The sequence below is a fragment of the Haematobia irritans genome, chromosome 5 (assembly GCF_050003625.1).
Source record: "Haematobia irritans isolate KBUSLIRL chromosome 5, ASM5000362v1, whole genome shotgun sequence".
Classification (NCBI taxonomy): Eukaryota; Metazoa; Arthropoda; class Insecta; order Diptera; family Muscidae; genus Haematobia; species Haematobia irritans.
Genome location: NC_134401.1, coordinates 155,670,681 through 155,688,560, shown reverse-complemented (window position 1 = coordinate 155,688,560; position 17,880 = coordinate 155,670,681). Strand labels below are relative to the sequence as shown.

The window sequence follows — 17,880 nt, the reverse complement described above, 5'->3', positions numbered from 1 at the left end:
ATCTAGGAAAGCTGAATAACCGCAACTATAACTGCTGCAGCTGATGCTGCATTACAACCAGTTTCATTTATGGCGTCTCTGTGCGATTTTTCGTTGTCGTTTTACTTTTATTTCATTTATTTAACGATTTTCATTTTATGCGATCATCATAGTTGCTACAATTGGCTGGCCGTGGGTTTTCTTCTGCGTTTTTTTTTCTTTTCTTTTTTTTTTTTTGGCTAATGTGTTTTTGAAAATCATTACTTTGTGCCAGCCGGTTGATCGGTCCAATATGCCATGCCGCCATGCCTCGAAAGAGGTCTTTTGGCAGTCACACAGCTTTTCCTTTGCAGTGAATGAAGTTTAAAATCTCAACGTTCAACATTTGTTGGTTGGTTGCTTGGCTTGACTGAGTTGGTTAGTTTGTCTTTCATACCGGTTTGTCGATACCAAAACTGAACCTAAACTAAAGTTCCATAGCAAAAAAACAAAAAAAAAAAACATTAAAGTTTTTTTTTTCCTTGAATATTGTGGTATTTCTTGTCAACTCTATAGTTTTTCTTCATTTGCTTGGAGATCTTTAGAATTCCTTATACTAAATAAGGGACATACAGAGAGAGAGAGAGAGAGTTATATTTTCAGAGAAAAAATTTTCAACTAAAAATCGATAAAAAGGGCACTGAATTCGACTGAAGCTCAGTCTATGTGAGATCAGGATCTTGTATATCCCAGCAAATGAGATTAGTATAGATCTCCAACTTGTGGTCCGGAAGTAGTATACTTTCCGACAACAGGGCATAACATTTTAACTGCTTCTTGAGATGTTCTTTATTAGAATGAATGAAAACATAAAGAATGCATGTTCAAATCTCACCTGCTGTGAATTTTTTTTTGTCAAATATTTATTTAAAATATTATTATTTTCTATATTATATACACGGCTACCACTAGAGCCAAAAATAATCTACCAAAATTTGGAGAAAATTTTACCAATAAACTACCAAACAAAAAATTTTATATTGTAAAATTTTATTCGTATAGAAAATTTTTGTCAAAATTTTATTTCTATAGAAAATTTTGTAAAAATTTTATTTCTATAGAAAATTTTGCCAATATTCCATTTCTATAGAAAATTTTGTCAACATTTTATTTCTATAGAAAATTTTGTCAAAATTTTATTTATATAGAAAATTTTATTTCCGTAGAAAATTTTGTCAAAATTTTGATTTCTATTAAAACTTTTTTCAATACTTTATTTCTATAGAAAATTTTGTCAACATTTTATTTCTATAGAAAATTTTGTCAAAATTTTATTTCTATAGAAAATTTTGTCAAAGTTTTATTTCTATAGAAAATTTGAAAAAAATTTATTTCTATAGAAAATTTAGCAAATTTTTATTTCCATAGAAAATGTTAAAATTTTATTTATCAATATTTCATTTCTATAGAAAATTTTGTCAATAATCCATTTCTATGGAAAATGTTTTTTTCTATTGAAAATTTTTGTCAAAAATGTATATCTATAGCAGCGTTGCCAGAATTGTTTCACCAAAAACCGCTAGATTTGTCCAAAAAACTAGCCAAAAAAAGCGAAAAAATGTTAAAAAATAGCTAGAAAAAAAGCTAAAAATTTTTTTTTTGTATCAAAAGTCACATTTTTGATTGAAATTTAACAAACTTAATGGCTTTATTTCACTTAAAATGCATATTATTTTAATTGTATTCATTTTATTTTCATTTCTGTGAGACTGTAAGAAAATCTAAGTTATATTAGCTATGTTTGCGTACTCGATACATTTTGATTACTATCACAAATTTTTACTGGAAGTCCTTCGTTTATATTTCCTAGTAAAAACATTTTTCCCAGTAAACTTGCGATTATCAGCTAGTTAATCATCAACAAGTCCAATATGCGATATATTGCACAATGTCACATAGAACTGCATTAGAAAATATCAATATATTTCGTTTTAACTGAATTAATGATAAAGTCGTGAACGTGTACACTTCTCCTAATATTATCCAAGAGAATAAAACTCATTCTGTCTTGCAAGTTTATACTGAATAACTTTTATTCGAAAATTTCCCATACAAACCTATTGTTGTCCAATTTTCGTAAATGTAAATCCTTTCCATTAATAAATAGCAGATTTGTTTTGATCTTATCACTACGAATTTTTTATTGCATTTTTTTATGTTAAAAAAATAATACCACATTCAAAACTTTATTATTAATTTATTTATTATTATTATATAATTTCTATGTTCGGTTCCAAAGATTTTGTACACTAATGATTTTGGTATTGATTCCGAGTCAAATTTGAATTTATTCTTTTTTTCTTCAGCTTTTTTTTTCATGAGCTATCATGCTTTAAAAACGTGCTAACGACAACTTAAATTTCCATATTCAGACGCGACTTTAAGTAGAAATTATTCTATGTTACGTGTTTAAAATAAAATGTTAAAAAACCTCTTCTATTTTTGAACGCTATTTTGGTTTGTGGTTAAGATACAAAAACTCCACATATTTAAAGCCTATTTCATGTTTCATGAAAAGATACCCATTTGTAAGTTGAATCACTTAACTATAAGGACAAAACGACTTTATCGGCTTTTGGACAAGGAAAACAGTTTATATAAGAGAAATTCACCAATGCTTTATAACCAAAATTCGCGTTCATATTTTAAGGACATGAAATCTTCGGCCTCACGAAAATATTTGTTCAGTGTACAAATCAATTCACATTTCACAATTCAGATAAAAACGAAGTCTTATCCATATTTCAATAGGAACATGTCGAAAATAAAAAAAAGCCAAAAATAGCTAAAAGGGTCATGAAAAAAAGCTAAAAGCTAAATGCATTTTTTTCCCGCTAAACGTCTTCAAAAAAGCCAAATCTAGCGGGGAAAAAGCTAAATTGGCAACGCTGATCTATAGAAAATTTTGTCAATATTTTATTTCTATAGAAAATATTGTCAAAATTTTATATATATATAGCAAATTTTGGAAAAATTGTATTTCCATTGAAAATATTGTCAATACTTTTTTCTATGGAAAATGTTGTTAAAAATTTATTTCCGTAGAAAATTTTGTCAAAATTTTGTTTCTATAGACAATTTTGTTAAAATGTAATTTCTATAGAAAACTTTGTTAATATTTCATTTCTATAGAAAATTTTGTAAACATTTTATTTCCATTGAAAATATTGTCAACATTTTATTTCTATAGAGCCACCGTGGTGCAATGGTTAGCATGCCCACCTTGGTGCAATAGTTAACATGCCCGCCTTGCATACACAAGGTCGTGGGTTCGATTCCTGCTTCGACCGAACACCAAAAAGTTTTTCAGCTGTGGATTATCCCACCTCAGTAATGCTGGTGTCATTTCTGAGGGTTTCACTGTAATGTGGAACGCCGGCTATAAAAAGGAGGTCCCTTGTCATTGAACTTAACAAGAAATCGGGCAGCACTCAGTGATAAGAGAGAAGTTCACCAAAGTGGTATGGACTGAATAGTCTAAGTGAGCCTGATACCTCGGGCTGCCACCTAACCTAACCTAACCATAGAAAATGTTGTTAAAATTTTATTTCCGTAGAAAATTTTGTCAAAGTTTTATTTCTATAGAAAATTTTGTCAAAATTTTATTTCTATAGAAATTTTTGTCAAAATTTTATTTCTATAGAAAATTTTGTCAAAATTTTATTTCTATAGAAAAATTTGTCAAAAATTTTTTTCTACAGAAATTTTTGTCAAAATTTTATTTCTATAGAAAATTTTGTAAATTTTTTTTCTATAGAAAATTTTGTAAATTTTTTTTTCTATAGAAAATTTTGTCAAAATTTTATTTTGATAGAAAATTTTGTTAAAATGTAATTTCTATAGAAAATTTTGTCAATATTTTATTTCTATAAAAAATTTTTGTCAAAAATTTTTTTCTATAGAAAATTTTGTCAAAATTTTATTTCTATAGAAAATTTTGTAAAAATTTTATTTCTATAGAAAATTTTAGTCAAAATTTTATTTCTGTAGAAAATTTTGTCAACATTTTATTTCTATAGAAAATTTTGTTAAAATTTTATTTCTATAGAAAATTTTAACAAAATTTTATTTTATTTGTCTATAAACAATTTTGTTAAAATTATATTTCTCTCAAAATTTTATTTCTATAGAAAATTTTGTCAACATTTTATTTCTATAGAAATTTTTGTCAAAATTTTATTTCTATAGAAAATTTCTTTATTATTTTATTTCTATAGAAAATTTTGTTAAAATTTAGTTTCTATAGAAAATTTTGTCAATATTTCATTTCTATAGAAAATTTTGACCAAATTTTATTTATATAGAAAATTTTGTTTCTATAGAAAATTTGGCAACATTTTATTTCTATAGAAAATTTTGTTAGAATTTTATTTCTATAGAAAATTTTTCAAAATTTTATTTCTACAGAAAATTTTGTCAAAATTTTATTTCTATTAAAACTTTTTTCAATACTTTATTTCTATAGAAAATTTTGTCAACATTTTATTTCTATAGAAAATTTTGTCAAAATTTTATTGCTATAGAAAATTTTGTTTCTATAGGAAATATTGACAATATTTTATTTCTATAGAAAATTTTGTTAAAATGTAATTTCTATAGAAAATTTTGTCAATATTTCATTTCTATAGAAAATTTTGCCAAATTTTATTTCTATAAAAAATTGTTGTCAAAAATTTATTTCTAAAGAAAATTTTGTCAAAATTTTATTTCTATAGAAAATTTTAACAAAATTTTATTTCTATAGAAAATTTTTTTATTATTTTATTTCTATATTTCTATTATTATTCACTTCTATTTCTATTACTATTTTATTTCTATAAAAAATTTTATTTCTATAGAAAATTTTGTTAAAATTTAGTTTCTATAGAAAATTTTGTCAATATTTCATTTCTATAGAAAATTTTGACAAAATTTTATTTATATAGAAAATTTTGTTTCTATAGAAAATTTGGCAACATTTTTCTATAGAAAATTTTTCCAAAATATTATTTCTATTAAAAATTATTTCAAAACTTTATTTCTATAGAAATTTTTGTCAAAATTTTATTGCTATAGAGAATTTTGTTTCTATAGAAAATGTTGTCAACATTTTATTTTGATAGAAAATTTTTTAAAAATTTTATTTCTATAGAAAATTTTAGTCAAAATTTTACTTCTATAGAAAATTTTCTCAACATTTTATTTTTATAGAAAATTTTTTAAAAATTTTATTTCTATAGAAAATTTTAGTCAAAATTTTAGTTCTATAGAAAATTTTCTCAACATTTTATTTCCGTAGAAATATTTTTCAAAATTTTATTTGTAAAGGAAATTTTGTCAAAATTTAATTTCTATAGAATTATTTAGTCAAAATTTTATTTCTATAGAAATATTTAGTCAAAATTTTATTTTTATAGAAAATTTTGTCAAAAATTTATTTCTATAGAAAATGTTGTAAAAATTTTATTTCTATAGAAAATTTTGTCAAAATGTAATTTCTATAGAAAAATTTGTCAAAATTTTATTTCTATAGAAAATTTTGTCAACATTTTATTTCTATAGAAAATTTTGTTAAAATTTTATTTCCGTACAAAATTTTGTTAAAATTTTATTTCCGTAGAAAATTTTGTCAAAATTTTATTTCTATAGAAAATTTTGTAAAAATTTTATTTCTATAGGAAATTTTGTCAAAATTTAATTCCTATAGAAAAATTTGTGAAAATTTTATTTCTATAGAAAATTTTGTCAAAATTTTATTTCTATAGAAAATTTTGTCCAAATTTTATTTCTATAGAAAATTGTGTCAAAATTTTATTTCCGTACAAAATTTTGTTAAAATTTTATTTCCGTAGAAAATTTTATTTTTATAGCAAATTTTGACAAAATTTTATTTCTATAGAAAATTTTAGTCAAAATTTTATTTCTATAGAAAATTTTGTCAACATTTGTATTTCTATAGAAAATTTTGTTAAAATTTTATTTCCGTACAAAATTTTGTTAAAATTTTATTTCCGTAAAAAATTTTGTCAAAATTTTATTTCTATAGAAAATTTTGTCAAAATTTTATTTCTATAGAAAATTTTAGTCAAAATTTTATTTCTATAGAAAATTGTGTCAAAATTTTATTTCTATTGAAAATTTTGTCAAAATTTTATTTCTATAGAAAATTGTAGTCAAATTTTATTTCTATAAAAAATTTTGTCAAAATTTTATTCCTATAGAATTTTTTTTTGCAAAATCGAGCATTTTTGGTAGAATTTTACCAACCGTGTTTATATGTCGTTTTTGTTGTATTTTTTTTTTTCTTCATTGAAACTTAACAAATAATTGAAAATTCTAGTAATTTGTAAAATCTTCTCAAAAGAACTTCCTTGGACTGACACAGATTCAAATCACAGCGATTTTTTTTATTTTCATTGATGTTTTGCTTTTACTACTGATTTTCTATTGTTTTGTGCGACGTTTAAATGTTCAAAACTTAAATTTTGACTTTAAATGACGAAATAGTGTATTTTCGAAGACTGGCCCAAAATAACTTCATCGGAAGTGCGAACAATTACTGGAGGATCCCGGAATGCTCTTGAAGAGAAATTAAATTGCATACATTTTCGTTTTGCTTATTTTTTCCACATTTATTTCGAAAATCTACATTAAACGAGTATTTTTTTCGTTCAGTTTGTTTGCTTTTGGCATTTTTTTTTGCGAAATTTTAAATTTACAAAGTATGTACGCCAACCCTCCCCCCAGGCACATCATAGTAGCTGGATGTCTCTTGGTCGTATGTTGTCGTTGTTGCTCGCTGCCGATGCTGCATGAGTTGTTATTATTATTATTGTCGTTATACAGAGAGTACTGGTATTGTTTCGTTTATGCCACACGTTTCAAACTGGATACGACCGCATTCTTTTGGGAGACTTGATTTGCGTGTGTGTGTGTGTGTGGTTGTTTTCCCATATATTCTCCCCACTCCTTTTTTGTTGTTGTTGGTTGCTTGTTTTCTTGATGATCGTCATTGTCATACCAAAACAAATGGCTTTGGGTACGCGAATTTTTTGCTTTTGTTTTTGCCAAGCCATGCTTAAGTTTATATCGAGTATTCGCTCTGTGTAGAGTTGCCAGATAATTGTTTTAGTATGAGAAAGATGACTCACTATGAAAGAATTAGGAATTCAAATAATTTTTTTTTGTTTTCGTACGGTTTAACAGAAGTAAGCATGTTTTTGGCCCCGTCATAGTTTAGAGTTTAGGCATTTGCATTTGCCTGAGCTGTTTAGAATTGTGTTGTCATATACATAAAAAAATAATTTTTCGATTCAATCATGAAATTAATTGATCCAATTAATCCACCCCCAAAAAATCAAAATTTTAATGAAAATCCACAAAACATCAAATTTTTTATATGAAACTTTTAAATTGACCATATCTCTTAAATATGCGACCTGGAGAAACGATTTTGTGAAAATCTTAAAAAAAAAAATAAAATTTTTTTTATGAAAAATTTAAATTTGCCATATCTCCTTAAATATGCGTCCTAGAGCCAAAAGGAGGTTAGTTCGTGACCACCCCCAAAAAATCAAAGTGTTGATGAAAATCCTCAAAAATCAAATTTTTTATAAGAAAAACTTAAATTGGTCATATCTACTTAAATATGCGTCCTGGAGAAACAATTTTGTGAAAATCTTAAAAAAAATAAAATTTTTATACGAAAAACTTAAATTTGCCATATATATCCTTAAATATGCGTCCTAGAGCCAAAAGGAGGTTAATTCGTCACCACCCCCCAAAAATCAAAATTATGATGAAAATCCTCAAAAAATCAAATTTTTTATAAGAAAAACTTAAATTGGTCATATCTACTTAAATATGCATCCTACAGCCAAAAGGGGGTTATTTCGTCACCACCCCCCAAAAAGCAAAATTATGATGAAAATCCTCAAAATATCAAATTTTTTATAAGAAAAACTTAAATTGGCCATATCTACTTAAATATGCGTCCTAGAGCCAAAAGGAGGTTAATTCGTCACCACCCCCAAAAAATCAAAATGTTGATGAAAATCCTCAAAAAATCAAATTTTTTTATAAGAAAAACTTAAATTGGCCATATCTACTTAAATATGCGTCCTAGAGCCAAAAGGAGGTTAATTCGTGACCACCCCCAAAAAACTAAAATTTTAAGGAAAATCCTCAAAAACATATTTTTTATATGAAAAATAAATTGGACATATCTCCTTAAATATGCATCCTAGATCCAAAAGGAGGTTAATTCGTGACCACCCCCAAATAATCAAAATTTTGATGAAAATCCTCAAAAAATCATATTTTTTATATGGAAAACTTAAATTGGCCATATCTTCTTAAATATGCATCTTACAGCCAAAAGGGGGTTATCCCCAAAAAATCAAAACTTTAATGAAAATCCAATCAATTTTTTTATATGACAAATTGGCCATAATACGTGTCCTAACAGGTTGGCTGATAAGTCCCCGGTCTGACACATAGATGGCGTCGCTAGTATTAAATGCATATTATTTTTATATAGTACCTACCTTCAAATCATTCGTGTCAAAATTTGACGTCTGTAAGTCAATTAGTTTGTGAGATAAAGCGTCTTTTGTGAAGCAACTTTTGTTATTGTTAACAAAAATTGAAAAAAAAGGAATTTCGTGTTTTGATAAAATACTGTTTTCCGAAGGGAAAAAATACGGTGGAAGCAAAAACTTGGCTTGATAATGAGTTTCCGGACTCTGCCCCAGGGAAATCAACAATAATTGATTGGTATGCAAAATTCAAGCGTGGTGAAATGAGCACGGAGAACGGTGAACGCAGTGGACGCCCGAAAGAGATGGTTACCGACGAAAACATAAAAAAAAACCACAAAATGATTTTGAATGACCGTAAAATCAATATAGCAGAGGCCTTAAAGATATCAGAGGAACGCGTTGGTCATATCATTCATCAATATTTGGATATGCGGAAGCAAAATGGGTGCCGCGCGAGCACACATTTGACCAAAAACAACAACGTGTTGATTATTCTGAGCGGTGTTTGCAGCTGTTAACTCGTAATACACCCGAGTTTTTCCGTCGATATGAGACAATGGATGAAACATGGCTCCATCACTACACTCCTGAGTCCAATCGACAGTCGGCTGAGTGGACAGCGACCGGTAAACCGTCTCCGAAGCGTGGAAAGACTCAAAAGTCCGCTGGAAAAGTAATGGCCTCTGGTTTTTTGGGATGCGCATGGAATAATTTTTATCGATTATCTTGAGAAGGGAAAAACCATCAACAGTGACTATTATATGGCGTTATTGGAGCGTTTGAAGGTCGAAGAGATTGAAGAAGAAAAAAGTGTTGTTCCACCAAGACAACGCACCATGCCACAAGTCATTGAGAACGATGGCAAAAATTCATGAATTGGGCTTCGAATTGGTTCCCCACCCTCTGTATTCTCCAGATCTGACCCCCAGCAACTTTTTCTTGTTCTCAGACCTCAAAAGGATGCTTGCAGGGAAAAAAATTGGCTGCAATGAAGAGGTGATCGCCGAAACTGAGGCCTATTTTGAGTCAAAACCGAAGGAGTACTACCAAAATGGTATCAAAAAATTGGAAGGTCGTTATAATCGTTGTATCGCTCTTGAAGGGAACTATGTTGAATAATAAAAACGAATTTGGACAAAAAGAATTGTTTTTCTTTGTTAGACCTGTTAGAGCCAAAATGAGGTTAATTCGTGAGTGAAATGAATTTTCTACATAAGGAAATCATTTTTTGGTCCCGCCAGAATTCATTATAGAGAGGTTAGACTGTATAATGTTTTTATAGCTCACTCTATATATGTAGTGGCATAAATAGGAGCAAAGGTGCACTATGTTTCAATTGGCCCGTTTTGCGAATGCAGAAAGATGTAGTTGATTTCTTTCTAAACCTAATAGAGTACAACACCGCTATGTATCCAAAAAATCGAAAAAAAGAGTCTTAAAATGCCTTATCGCAAGCTCCCAACAAACAAAATTTGGTCTTCATTCGAGATCACAATTTAAGCTGAGTACTATGTTCAGTTTTCAAGCTGAAAACCAGCTAATTTTCAGGTTACTTTTTTTAATAAATTAATTTTGAAATATATAATGGTTCGCAATAAATACATTGGATCTTTTCCATCCATAATTTGAAGAGACTTGATAAAAATGTTATCGTCTTCATATATATTTTTGCACTTTTAATTTAGTGTTTTGGTGAAAAACTCGAACATAGTACTCACCTTTAGGGAAAATTCCCAAAATAATGGCAACACTGCTATCCACACAATGATATACTCTCATGAGAGCCATAAACTTAGGCTTAGATATCTTTCACCACATAAACTGGAATTCATTCGTTTTTACGACTTACATATAAACGCGGCGTTTTGTTGCTGTGTTGAGAAGCTGTGCGCTGGGCGCCCATTGACATCGTGGAAATATCGCAAAAATTCAACAAACAATAGCCGGTTAAATTATATTTTCTTTTTTTTTCAAATTTAAAAAGCCATTTTCGAATAGCTGCTAGTAGGGAATCTTTATTTTTTGCTCTAAATCTCTTTCGGCCATTAAAAAAAAAAAAAACACACACGCACACTCAACAACAATAACGACAACAAAACTCACGTGTGTAATAAAAAGGGTTAGACGAGTAGTGAGAGTATATGAATACAAATATATAATTAGAGATCTCTTATTAAAAGGTGAGAATGTAAGTGAGCGTGAGAGTATAATGATTAGTATTAAAGACTATTATTGTGTGTGAGAGGCTATTAGGGGGAGAATATTTTACAGATTGTTTGAGTAGATCTCTTTCATTCCATTCAAAAAGATCTTTTCGTTTTTGTTTTCATATGTCTCTCTAACCCCCCCCCCCCACATATAATACAAAATAAAATGTTAATGTATACTTTTCTTGTTTGTTTATTTGTTTTAGGAATTCCAGCAAGATAAAAATCTTGAAGAAAAGGCAAGGAAATTACCAGAAATAAATTCTAAAAAAGTCTCAGCCTCAACCAAGGTATGCTACCAGCAACCACAACAACAACAACAAACGTGTAAAAGTGTGAAATTCAAATACAACATCAAAAGTTAGTAGATCGATCGAGCAAATAAAAAAATTCACCCCACCTCACTTGGTAAAGAGAGGTGAGTGCGACGCATGCTCATTCAACGATTTCATGTAAAGGTGACGCGACAATGAAAACTTTTCTGAATGCTTGCACATAGTTGCTTACAAGCCTATGAGTGTGTGTGTGTTGGTGTGACCAGTAAAAAAAAAAAAATAAATGAAAAAAATTTGTAATAAAAAAAGAAGAGTAATCAAAAAGAAGAATAGCTAGAAAAATTACAAGTAAAAAATAAAGAAGAAGAAAATTAAAAGAAAAATTGCTTGTATTCGTTAAGGTCGCATGTATAGACCCTCCTCGGTATTCGGTTTTGATTGCAATTCGTATTCACTTCGACTCCATTGAAAGTTCGTTCGGTTTTGTGTGTGTGTGGGTCGTCAAAGAATTTTTTACCGCCATCGTTTATGTGTTGTCACCGCAGTTAAAATCGCTCACTGTTACTGCTCGCTATCGCTGCATTTGTTGCTGTCACTTGGCCCTGTCCATGATAAATTGCTGTTCATTTCTACAAGGGCTGTTGTAATGTAAGGTCAGTAACATTTTTATTTTATGCATACATTCGAAGCCCGGTATGATGGGGCGGGCATAACCACCATTCATACATAAATATAAACAGGTAAGTAATTTACCGAGAGAGCAAATTTCAATTCATAAGCTTTGGCAAAGAAATCTTAATGGGCTGTTATTGTCAATAATAAATTGACGTTTTTTTGTTCTTTGTGTTAATGGCATTTTTCCACTCTTGCTTTTATTATTTCGCATTCAATTTATTTCGTTTTTTTTCCACAATTCATTTTTTTTCATTTTTTAAATTAAAATCATTGTCAATTTTTTTCCTGTGTTTGGGTTGTTTTTTTACATTTTAGTAATTTGTTATTGTATTGATGACTCAAAGCATTGAGGTGAGCGTGTAACTTCGTGATTGTTTGGAAAAGTTGTTAGCATTTTTTTTTTGCTTTTTTTCAAATTCGTTTTGAAATTGTTTTGGCAATTTTTCATCACAAAAAGGGTTTCATTGTGATTTAGAATTGTTTGGGTTAGGCAGACCCTTCCTTGATGGGCTTCCAGTCACACAGTCATCAACTTTGTAAACATTCACTCCACACCTTATAACTACTTGTCATGGTTTAATAGTGGCAGTTAAAGGGTTATGCTCTGGGTTATCAAATTTATTTGGGAATATAAATTTTGACTACAAACACTTTGTGCCCACATAGAAAAAAATATTCTTTGTCTTCAATCACGAAATTAATTAATTTTTGTGATTGATTTTTGTTTTTCAATTAAAAAATTTGTTGAACACATTAAATGTTTAATGAATATTAAACAAAAAACAATTTGGTGATATTTTTTCTGTGCAACTAAGTGCAAGGCTAATAAACGAACTCTTAACCACTCTAGGTCAAGCAAACATATGTGAAAAAGTTAGTCTTGTGTCGTTCTGGAACGAACTAGCTCGAATGAACGCTTCACCAAATGGAACGGCCGGTACTAATTCCGTCACTTGCGCTCCTACAATTCAACACTTCCTTTTCTTATCTAATATCTCTTTCCATTTTGTCAAACTTGTATTTCTATAGAAAATTTTGTCAACATTTTATTTCTATTGAAAATTTTGTCAACTTTTTATTTTATTGAAAATTTTATTTGTATAGAAAATTTTGTCAAATAAAATTTTGCAAAAGTTTTCCATAGAAAAATAATTTTGTAAAGATTTTCTATAAAAATAAAGTATTCACAAAATTTTCTACAGAAATAAAATTTTGCAAACATATTCTATAGAAATAAAATTTTGCAAAATTTTTTTTATACAAATAAAGTTTTGAGAAAATTTTCTATAGGAGTAAAATTTTTCAAACATTTTCTATAGAAATAAAATTTTGACCAAATTTTCTACAGAAAAAAATTGCAAACATTTTCTATAGATATAACATTTTGCAAAAATTTTCAGTAGAAGTAAAATTTTGCAAAAATTTTCTGTAGAAATAAAATTTTGCAAAAAATTTTCTGTAGAAATAAACTTGTGCAAAAATTTTCTTTAGAAATAAAATTTTGCAAAAATTTTCAGTACAAATAAAATTTTGAAAAAAATTTCTGTAGAAATAAAATTTTGTAAAAATTTTCTATGAAAATAAAATTTTGCAAAAAATTTCTATAGAAATTAAATTTTAACAAATTTTTCTATCGAAATAAAGATTTGACACAATTTTCTAAAGAAATCAAAATTTACAAAAATCTTCTTCAGAAATAAAATTTTGACCACATTCTCTATAGAAATAAAATTTTCACAAAATTTGCTATAGAAAAAAAAAAGATTCCTTAAAAATTAAATTGTCCGAAAATTTAAATTTTCTATAGAAATAAAATTTTGACAACATTTTCTACAGAAACAAAATTTAGATAAAATTTTCTACAGAAATAAAATTTTGACAAAATTTTCTACTGAAATTAAATTTTGACAAAATTTTCTACAGAAATAAAATTTTGCAAAAACTTTCTTCAAAAATAAAATTTTTCAAACATTTTCTATAGTAATAAAATTTTGCAAAAGTTTTCCATAGAAAAATAATTTTCTATAAAAATAAAATTTTCACAAAATTTTCTACAGAAATAAAATTTTCTTTAGAACTAAAATTTTGCAAAAATTTTCAGTACAAATAAAATTTTGAAAAAATTTTCTGTAGAAATAAAATTTTGTAAAAATTTTCTATGAAAATAAAATTTTGCAAAAAATTTCTATAGAAATTAAATTTTAACAAATTTTTCTATAGAAATAAAATTTTGACACAATTTTCTAAAGAAATCAAAATTTACAAAAATCTTCTTCAGAAATAAAATTTTGACCACATTCTCTATAGAAATAAAATTTTCACAAAATTTGCTATAGAAAAAAAAGATTCTTTAAAAATTAAATTGTCCAAAAATTTAAATTTTCTATAGAAATAAAATTTTGACAACATTTTCTACAGAAACAAAATTTAGACAAAATTTTCTACAGAAATAAAATTTTGACAAAATTTTCTACTGAAATTAAATTTTGACAAAATTTTCTACAGAAATAAAATTTTGCAAAAACTTTCTTCAAAAATAAAATTTTTCAAACATTTTCTATAGTAATAAAATTTTGCAAAAGTTTTCCATAGAAAAATAATTTTCTATAAAAATAAAATTTTCACAAAATTTTCTACAGAAATAAAATTTTGCAAAAATTTTCTATAGAAAGTACATTTTGACAAAGCTTTCCATAGAAATATAATTTTGACAAAATTTTTATAGAAATAACATTTTGCAAAATTTTCAGTAGAAATAAAATTTTTCAAAAATTTTCTGTAGAAATAAAATTTTGCAAAAATTTTCTATAGAAATAAAACTTTGTAAAGATTTTCTATAAAAATAAAATTTTGACACAATTTTCTATGAAAATAAAATTTTGCGAAAATTTTTTATAGAAATAAAATTTTGCAAAAATTGTCTATAGAAATAAAATTTTGCAAAAATTGTCTATAGAAATAAAATTTTGGAAAAATTTTCTATAGGAATAAAATTTTCTACTGAAATAAAATTTTGACAAAATTTTCCACAGAAATAAAATTTTTCAAACATTTTCTAAATTATAAATATAAATAAAATTATATATAAAATTATAAAATTTTGCAAAAGCTTTCCATAGAAAAATAATTTTTGTAAAAATTTTCTATAAAAATAAAATTTTCTCAAAATTTTCTACAGAAATAAAATTTTGCAAAAATTTTCAGTAGAAATGAAATTTTGCAAAAATTTTTTTATAGAAACAAACTTTTCTATAGAAATAAAATCTTTCAAACATTTTCTATAGAAATAAAAGTTTGGCAACATTTTCTATAGAAAAAAATGTTGGCAAAAAATTTCTACATAATAAAATTTTGCTCGCGCATCGCGAAAAGCCGAGCTACTCGCACGCAAAGCTGGCAAAATCGCTAAAAGTTGCCAAATTAACCGTTACAAATGTAATTAAAGTGTTTGGGGAACGTTTGTCGACAGCCACGAAGTCTGGATCGGGGGGAAATCGAAAACTGGAAGCCGCTGAGACGACAAAGAGAGTTGCCGGTAGTTTCAAGCGAAACCCTAACCTCTCTCTCCGAGATGCCGCAAATAAGCTGGGTGTATCGTCTACAACCGTGCATCGAGCCAAAAAACGAGCCGGACTATCGACATACAAGAAGGTAGTGACTCCAAATCGCGATGATAAACAAAATAAGACGGCCAAAGCGCGATCCCGGAGGCTGTACACGACGATGCTGACGAAGTTTGACTGGACGACGTAACCTACGTCAAAGCCGACTACAAGCAGTTCCGGGTCAGGAGTTTTATACGGCAAAAGGAAGGGGAAAGGTAGCAGATATTTTCAAGCACATAAAACTGTCAAAGTTCGCAAAGAAATATCTGGTTTGGCAAGCCATCTGTACCTGTGGCTTAAAAACCAAGAAATTTACGTGAAAGAGTGTTTGAATAAACGTCTGCTGCCTTTCCTGAAGAAACACGGTTGTTCCGTACTGTTTTGGCCTGATTTGGCATCTTGCCATTACGGTAAAAAGGCCATGGAGTGGTACGCCGCCAACAACGTGCAGGTGGTTCCCAAGGACAAGAACCCTCCCAACACGCCAGAGCTCCGCCCAATTGAGAAATACTGGGCTATTGTCAAGCGGAACCTAAAGAAGACCAAAAAAACTGCTAAGGACGAGCAGCAGTTCAAGGCAAACTGGCTTTCTGCGGCGAAGAAGGTGGCCAAGGTGGCTGTACAAAATCTGATGGCAGATGTCAAGCGTGAGGCCCGGCAAATCGGATTTGGAAAAGCGAAAGCCTAACTGAATATTTTTCCTGAATTTTATACTAATTGAACTTGAAAAAGAAATTTAATTTGATTTTTTAAATAAACGATTTCACCAATTTACACGCGTTTTCCCTTGACCAAATTTTGACCGTATCACCCTTTAACATTTTGCAGTAGAAATAAAATTTTATGCAGCACGCCTCATCGTTGGAATTACACTTTCAAACTTATGTTAGAACCCTTTAGTAATTGTTTCAAACAAATTCTATTCACTTTATGGTATACAAAGGCTTTGATTCAAATTCTGGCATGTTGATGTTGACTAGCGAGGATGGAGTATGCAGCGGAATACTTCCACATACGGCTTTTGTCTGTGATATAGTATGCGATGATGGGCCATGTAAGGTGGGCTATTCAAATAAATTTGAATTTTTTCTTCTCCGTTTTTTTCGGTGTGGTATTCTTCATTTGAATGATGCCAAAAACACTCCTTTCCCATGATATGAAAAATGTCGAATACAATAGCAGCGGCAAACACAAAAAAAAAAGAAGTTACTCACTACTGCCAAATGCCTGTTGATTCTTGGATGATGCAAAAACATTTCGTGTATAAATATTCAGATTGATGAGGAAATTGTTTGGCAATTGGGGTAGCCAAATTCAGTTTTTTTTCTTGTGAGAGGGCCACAAAAAAAGAAAAATAGCATCATTATTGCTGGAGAGTTTTTATAAGAGGATTTCAAGGCAAAATTGGATTATCATGAAATGGTGTGAAGTAATTCAATGTTTGAATCGACAATTCGGCAAATTGAGTGGCATGGAATATAATCCGATTTTAAATAAGAAAAAAGGAAACTATATTGAATATCTTTTAAATTCACTACAATGCCAATTTTGTTTCTGATTAATGCATTTTTTCTTTTGTGGGTGGGAAATATGTGGCTTTCTCTATTCAATCCCGAAGATAATTAAGAGATGGTGCTGCTGATGCTTATTGCAAATCAAGATTTACAAATTTTCTGCAGATTTGTTTTATCCTTAAACTTTTCAAAGAGAAAATATGCTCTTCACTACTCCCTAATTATATTGGAAGTTTAAAAAAAATCGTAAAAAACTACAGCTTGACTATAGGCCAGATCCCTAAGATCTGAAATCGAAAGAACTATGAATAAGTTTCGACTTCTAAGAATAATCTGTTATTTACAATATAAGAAGTTCATAATAGATAACGAACATTCTTTTGATTACTTTGCTTTTTCACCGAAATCTTATAAGAAATTCGATATAGGTACCTATTACGACTATCCAATTATATTTCATGTTTTGTTTTTTGAAAATCAACCATTAGCAAGACGACTAGATTCTGATAGCCAAGACAATACGACTATCTAATTAGCTTCAATGTTTTGTTTATTGAAAATCAACCATTAGCAAGGCGACTAGTGGCCGATTTCCCGGAGTATAAATGTGGATTGATATACCGAATCGATTACGGTATTTTGTCAAAATTTTATTTCTATAGAAAATTTTGTTAAAATATTAGTTCGTTAGATAATTTTGCCAAATTTTATTTCTATAGAAAATTTTGTCAAAATTTTATTTCAATAGAAAGTTTTGTCAAAATTTTATTTATATAGAAAATTTTTGCAAAAATTCTATCTCTATAGAAAATTTTGTCAACATTTTATTTCTATAAAAAATTTTGGCAAAATTTTATTTCTACAGAAAATTTTTGCAAAAATTTTATTTCTATCGAAAATTTTTGCAAAAATTATATTTCTATAGAAAAATTTTGTCAAAATTTTTTTTCCACGGAAAATTTTGTCAAAATTTTATTTCTATAGAAAATTTTGTTTCTATAGAAAAATTTTTGCAAAATTTTATTTCTGTAGAAAATTTTATTTTTATAGAAAATTTTTACAAAATT

The 17,880-nt window shown here is 28.0% G+C and overlaps 1 protein-coding gene across 4 annotated transcripts in view; it reads left to right on the top strand.

The window, feature by feature from the left end:
• The window catches only part of ASPP (Ankyrin-repeat, SH3-domain, and Proline-rich-region containing Protein), a 479,404-nt gene that overhangs the window by 25,600 nt on the left and 435,924 nt on the right, over positions 1-17,880 (top strand). For 2 of the 4 annotated variants that reach the window (XM_075309697.1, XM_075309698.1), the window contains exon 2: positions 10,951-11,672. The gene's annotated coding sequence lies outside the window, so the exon portion shown is untranslated. Of the gene's footprint in view, positions 1-10,950; positions 11,760-17,880 lie in introns of all 4 variants that reach the window. The other 2 variants (XM_075309701.1, XM_075309699.1) reach the window with 2 other exon arrangements.